This window comes from Typopeltis vanoorti, chromosome 11 (genome assembly GCF_054136105.1).
Source record: "Typopeltis vanoorti isolate ZY-2024b chromosome 11, IOZ_Tvanoo_1.0, whole genome shotgun sequence".
Lineage (NCBI taxonomy): Eukaryota > Metazoa > Arthropoda > Arachnida > Uropygi > Thelyphonidae > Typopeltis > Typopeltis vanoorti.
Genome location: NC_143559.1, coordinates 121992415 through 121999705, shown reverse-complemented (window position 1 = coordinate 121999705; position 7291 = coordinate 121992415). Strand labels below are relative to the sequence as shown.

The following is a 7291-nucleotide window of genomic DNA, read 5'->3' as shown; positions in this document are numbered from 1 at the left end:
ATTATTTTATTAGTAAAGCACAGGAACACTGCGTACTCAGGTTTGCACATTGTATTATTTCATTATAATCAAAGAGTAAAATTAGTTAAAATATTATAACGAAAAAGACCTGTAGATTTCACCATCCCAGCATGTTTACTATTAACACAATCTTGTGGTTCACATAGTAAGTCGTGGACACTTTAATTTGTTTGCAACTCCTCACGTTGTTGCGTGGTGAGGAGTTGCAAACTTGGAAAGAAGTCAACGGACATCCCTATGGACAAGGTACATCGTGCCATGTAATAACTCACGTGTTTGTAGCCAGTATATTGGAGGAATATGAATGAAATGGCTGCGAGAAGGGATCTGATGGAGTTTGAAAGACGCACTGTGATGGGATGGGATGCCATGTTACAGACCTGTTTGTTCAGTAAACTGTTGACAAATTGGACCATTCTAGTTCAAGTGTCAGTGATGCCATACTGAGGTGGAAGTGCAGGGAGTCAACAGCAAGTACTACCTACAGTGGACGACTCACTACACTCACCGAATATGACTGTAGGGTGTTACGAAGGACAATATGTAAAAATAGCCATTCGTCGACCAACACATTGAATGCGGAGTTCCGGGCATCGAATAACACAAATCTGCACAAAAACATTCAGAAATGAGACACAAGATGGGTTTCTATGGTATTATAGCAAAATGCAAGCCTCACATTACCCGAACCAACAAGTAGCGGCCTCTTCAGGTGATGCAAAAAGCGTGTACAGTGGGATGCGGAATATTTGAAAGCTGTTATGGAGTGACAAATCATGGTACAGCATCTACCGAGCAGATGGACGGCTGTGGCGGATGCCCGATGAACGTCTCTTACCAGAGTGCTTAACCCCGACTATGATATTCGGAGGTGGCGGTGTGATGGTATTGTCCCGTTTTTCCTGGTTTGACCACGGACTTCTGTGTGTGGTGCCACGAACATTGAATTCCCTGAAGTATCTGATCATTCTGGACAATGCAATGCTTCCTGCTGTAACTGTGTGGTTTGTGGACATGAACGCCATCACACTTGACTGATCTCCACAGAGCCTTGATCTCAACCGTATTAAACATCAATGGGATAAATTGGAGGGTCCAGTGAGGTCAAGGGACGTTCGCTCCACAAACAGTCCAGGCCCTCATTACATTGAAAGCTATCGTCTTGTGGAAAGTATGTCCCGTTGGATTGCTGCGAAAGGAGGTCCTACATCTTATTAAGGTGGGTGCTCTACCTTTTATGTGTGTTTATGTACACGTTATTAGACTTAGATAAGCAATAGTTACATTTTCTAGACTGATATCGAGTTCATGTGCCATACTTGAATTCTTTTGTTGTTTTCTGATGACTGCAATGGTTTACGGATCTCATCCTACTCATAATAGGATATATAGGGTGTTCGGGATAAATTTGACATATTTATAATTAATTATATTTTTCCGTAAGTTACATGTATTAACACACACTTCTCTTCATTTAAAAGTTTGGACCCTTCTTCATTCATATACAAGATGTCAGAAAGGATGGATAGCTGGAACCCACCTGAATCATGGAAGAGAATAACTTGTATCATGATGATTCGTGCCCGCCATCAAAATAAGGATATTACGACTGCTGCCCAATGCTCCCTGAATACAGTAAAAACAATCAGGCATGAACTAGAGACTTGCAATGGTGACTACGAGGATGTAGCAAGAAGAAAGATCCCTAGCAGACGATCTGATTGCGTTCGTACAGCAGAATTCCTCGCAAATCTGCAGGAACAGGTGTTGAAGAACCCTGGCATTGGAATTCGGGCTTTGTTCGTGGAGTTGCTAACTGTAGTCAAGCCCTGGATAACAAGGGTAGCCAATGGTAGGCCGTATGTATGGCAGCAGGATTCGGCCCCTTGCCACACCTCTGGGAAAAGTCAAAAATGGTTGTCTGAAAATTTCTACGACTTCACCAGTCCAAATGTTTGGCCTCCAAACTCCCCAGACCTTAACCCCATGGATTATTTTGTATGGGGCGCAGTTGAAAAAGACACCAATCGCACTTCCAGTAATACAAAAGCCCAGTTAATGGATAAAATTAAAACAGTTTTTGCGGCCCTTCCCAGGGAGACTGTAGCATCAGCTTGTTCGAGGTTGCGAAGCAGAATTGAAGCTGTGATCGATGCTAATGGTGGTTATTTTGAGTAAATCTTGTTGATAGTATTGTAATTAACTCTGCCTGTAATGTTTTTTTGTCAATTCATTAAATTTAATAGATACAAAGAAGATTTTCTTTTTCCTTACGAAACTGTCAAATTTATCCCGAACACCCTGTACATCCATATCGGATTATAATCCTTCAAGAAAACATGGTATCCTTAAGCCAGAGATGAAGAAGTCATATCCTCCACTCCACTACTACATAACAATAATAGAAATAAATCCCGGACCACTACTCTGAAATAGTGTAAAATCTGAATCGGATATTTAAAAACAAAACCTGGATTCAAAAATCTTATCCCCCCTCTCTCTCAAATTTCTCGACACGATGTACTACGTCAACTAAAGACATCAGTGAAAGATTGAAATGTTTCAAGAAAATTTAATAATCAGAACTGTCTGTAAAACTATACAAAATGTCTGTATTAGGGGTGGCTGCTTCTTAATTGTCTGCGTTCTTCGGCTGGTTTGGTTTGCTTGATTTGAGTAAGGACTGACATTTCAGTTGTCAGGTCCTTATAAAGATTTTTCTCATTCTCTCATTTCGACGATGAAATTAGAACACATTCCACAGGACCCTAAAGGAACAAAGATTAGCATCAATAAAGGCAAGATCGTAACTAATGTGCAATTACAAGTGATATTACACTAAATAATATAAATCAAAATTTAGATCTGAAAGACCATTTCTGAAATTGTTTCCACTCCTAAGAAGATAATCACAGCTGAAATCTCTCTCATTCTTAAATAACACGTATTCAACTGTTGATCGCAGCAGTATTGTATTGATATGTTGATGATATGTGTTTCCTTGATACAATTAGCTGTATGAGGATAAAGTCTTGCATAACGTCTAGTGTTTTATTGTTTTAATTTAATAGTTATTCAATTGGCTGAGTCTTATTACATATCTGAGTGGTTTCCTTTGCAGCTATATTTTCAATTATTGTTACTAACAATCCTTTCATGGAGGATCTCACAGCAATAATAATTGCCCGATATCAATCTGTTCCTATTGTTAACCAAACGAGTAACCTGCTGCAGCAAACTAAGAAGTAACATATTATCAGTTGATTGAAGTTCCAGACAAATAGTTTAAATACTGGGACGTTATTATCAGGAATTTTGAAATAATAATACGTAGGCTGTTCAATAAGTAATAAGACTATATTTATACAGAAAACAGATTACCTTTAATCGTCATCATTTACATGGTCTTTTTCGAAGTAACTACCGTGAGACGCGATGCATTTGTCCCAACGTTGCATCCACTTCTTAAACACATGTGAAAGTCCTTTTTTAAGAGTTCTTTCAAAACCGCCTCCGCAGCTTTTACACATGCTTTGTTGCTTTCGAAATGGCGGCCTCTTAGTGGTTTCTTGAGCTGAGGAAACAGCCAAAAATCGCACGGTGCGAGATCAGGACTGTATGGAGGGTGTGGTAGGATATCTGTGTTGTTCTTCTGCAAAACGTCCACTACACAACCAGCAATATGTGGCCTTGCATTACCGTGGTGCAATAAGAAGCCATTCTTCAGCAATGGACGCTTCCTTTTGACGTGCTTGATGATAATCGCTGCTGTGTTGATCATTGTCTCTGTGATGAACGTTGAAGGTCTTCCCTCACGTTCAAGATCGTCCACATTTTGCCTTCCTTCCTTAAAAGTTTTATGCTAGCGAAAAACACTTGCCCTCGACATTACTTCATCGTGGAAAGCTTCGCGTATCATGTTAAAAGTGTCCGATGCCGATTTTTGCAAACGCGCACAAAATTTAATCGCATAACGCTGTTCCAAGGACGCTTCCATTTCGAAGACTGGTCGCGCCTCGAAGGAGCTCTGAAACAAGCTTGCGTTTAGTCACGTGAAACTCTGGCACATCAGCCCGTATACGCCATCTATCAACCTCTTTTGTTAATACAGACAGCAACATTTCTTTATTCCACAGAAATTAATATTGTGATGAGTGGTTTCGCCACAGTAAAATTAGTCTTATTACTTATTGAACAGCCCACGTACATATAGAAAGCTATGTTTTCCAAAGTGATGGAAATGTACTGAGTGACAAGTCTTACACACAACAGATGCGACTCTAAATTAATGGGAATAATTTAATTAAGTAGCTTACATGTCAATGGAGAAGTATTATTTATAGGGAACACGTTTTGACATTTCCATCTTTGTCAGAAAATAACAGAGCAGTTGGATTTATTGGATCAGTCTAATTCTGGCTACTGTGATGTTCTAGTATTGTTATAGCGTGCATTTGTGATGCTTGTGCAGGGGGAAGAAGTCTGCAAGATGGGATACAAAATATTAAAAGATTCTTTTATTAAAATTAAGAACCAAAAAGCCTTGACTTCAGCGATTATAAAAATTAAGTGGATATTAAATCCAGCATTATTTCAAAGCCGAATATAGAAACGTTTCGTATGAAATTTGACCAGAGAGCTTACGGGCATGCACTCGCTGATATTTACGAGTTACCCTAGCTAGATATTACCATTGGAGAGATGATTGCTGCTCAAGCGTCCGATGTTTTAAGTTCCTTAATACTGAGAGTTTTTGCTCTCTTAAGGTTTCTGCCTAGTCTATGACGAAAATCAAACAGATGATCTGCCCAAGCGTCCATATATTCCCCTCCTATTGGTCCAATTTGATAAGGTCCAATAGGAGGGGAATATATGGACGCTTGGGTAGATCATCTGTCCTATAAGGTCCGGCTAGGGCAACTCGTAAATATTGGCGAGTGTATTCCCGTAAGCTCTCTGGTCAAATTTCATACGAAACGTTTCTATATTCGGCTTTGAAATAATGCTGGATTTAATACCCGCTTAATATATTAAAAGAGCCTTTGATGCTTTCCAGTTGAAGGTCCAAGGGCCAATAAATTTGTTGAAAGATAAGAAAATTGTTTTACTTAGTTGCTAGACAAATATATTATTAATTCGAAACGTAAAATTAAATATTTTAAGAGTAAAGCAAATTTTGTTAAGAAAATGTAAACTGGATATGAGAAAAACGAAATTTCAGGCACAAAAACTATTCCCCGTCCTATCTTCAAATATGTGACTTCAAATGCTTTTCAGTTCCTTCCTAATACTTCAGGACTGGCGAAGAACACAAAGTCTATGACGTCAAACTGAGGCAGTATGAAAGCTAATATCCATTACCAATATAAATTTAATTATACACTCGGGTGCATAAACAAAAATAATTCAAATCTACTTAAGGTACTCAGCAATCGTGAATGTTTTAATTTCTAATAGACAATCACATTAATCGTTTGGGCAAAAATGTGCTCCGCATCTTCTCTTTCTCCTTCTTCATCCTCCCGTTGTCACTCGAAGAGAAACTCATTACACTAATAGATTGCGGGGATTCCAAAGCGAAACGAGATGTCTCCGAATGCACCGCGGATCAAAATACGGGACGATTTTATTTTGCCGGTGAAAAGCGACTGTAATGGTCTTCAATAAAGTGGATGACAGCTCTAACCTTGTCACTAGGGCAATCTGTTCCTTGTCCGCAACTAAAGCAGTACACTACTTTATTCTCCGGAACGCTGGGGATATTTGCTGACCAATTCATCATCATGCCTGTTCCGGCTGTGCACCCTAATTTACCGGTCGACTGAAGTAGGAAGTTTCTCTCTCTCTCTCTCTCTCTCTCTCTCTCTCTCTCTCTCTCTCTCTCTCTCTCTCTCTCTCTCTCTCTCTCTCTCTCTCATTCTTTCTCTCTCTCTCTCTCTCTCTCTCTCTCTCTCTCTTTTCATGGAGCACCATTTAATTAAACCTCTGGCTTTCCGTAGTAGGGATGCTAAGCCCGCACGAACAGCTTCTGCTGCTGACAGCTTTGGCCAGCTACGCCCAGATTTATGGGGTCCCACCCAATGGGAATTGCTAACCTGAAATCCAAAGGCGTACCAGCAGCAAATATGTAAACAGGCAATACAACAAAGAACCGTAATGTGGCTTTTCTGCATATTAAGAGAGTAGTGCAGGGAAAGCAGTTCTGCAGGGGGAAAACGGTCTTGTCATTTGCGTAACAAAATAACGTGGAACTAGAAAAGGGCTATCAGAGAAGTCCGTCCGATTATGAAAAACCATTCTTTACATCTGGAGAACGAATTGGATTCATGCAAACATTCTAGGAGATCTACACAGTAATAAACTGAAAAGAAGTCGGTCGGTCGGTGGAGACCATTAATGAATAGTGGAAGAATTTCGGCTTTTAGAGAATGGAGAAGTGTCATTTGTTTCTAAGGTAGATTTCCATGGCAACCCTTTGAGGAAATAAATCGTAAAGTTTGAATCGTTAATGGCTCCAGATCAGGAAAATACAGTTTTTCTGTTTTATTTTATTCACAAAAAAGAGAAGTGAGTTTATTCCTTGCAAATATGAATTGGTTTGACCACATCGCAGCGTTTACCAATAATCAAGGAATTGTGCTTTATAAAAGTCTAATTTTATTCTTGAAACTTTTTATAAGTCTTCTTATTGCATTAGCCTTACTTCAAGCATTCCAGTCTCTACTGTTTTCAAGTTCTGTGATCAAATGCTCGTATTTCCATATTTCGAAAACCAAGCTGTTACATAGCAAAAATGAAATAGCTATCCGAGGATTAGTAGTTCATAACGCTGTAAGGGGGAGCTGTTGTCGACTGCGGAAATGAAGTAATTTTCATTCTTCGGAGCCAACAGAATTATTTATTCGATACATTTATGTGTTCACACAATGTAGTGTATTAGATATCACTTTATCACAATTAACACTATTTTACAACATGAAAAATGCTGATACCGATATGTATAGAGATAGTGCCTATTCCATGCACACTATTAGCATTATTATTATTATAGATTGTGAAATATTTTTACATATTATTATCATGTAGATTTTACCTCACCTTTCTTTATATTAGCCTCAAAAAGCCTGTTGTGGCCATCTCTCTCTCTCTCTCTCTTTATATATATATATATATATATATATATATATATATATATATATATATATATATATATATATATATATATATATATATATATATATATATATATATATATATATTATTGAAAAAA

The 7291-nt window shown here is 38.4% G+C and overlaps 1 long non-coding RNA gene across 1 annotated transcript in view; it reads right to left on the bottom strand.

The window, feature by feature from the left end:
* Window positions 1-2580: 2580 nt before the first annotated feature.
* The window catches only part of LOC150102013 (uncharacterized), a 102129-nt gene continuing 97418 nt past the window's right edge, over window positions 2581-7291 (bottom strand). Inside the window, exon 3 of the long non-coding RNA XR_016549011.1 lies at window positions 2581-2789. This is a non-coding gene — a long non-coding RNA (uncharacterized LOC150102013). The remainder of the gene's footprint in view (window positions 2790-7291) is intronic.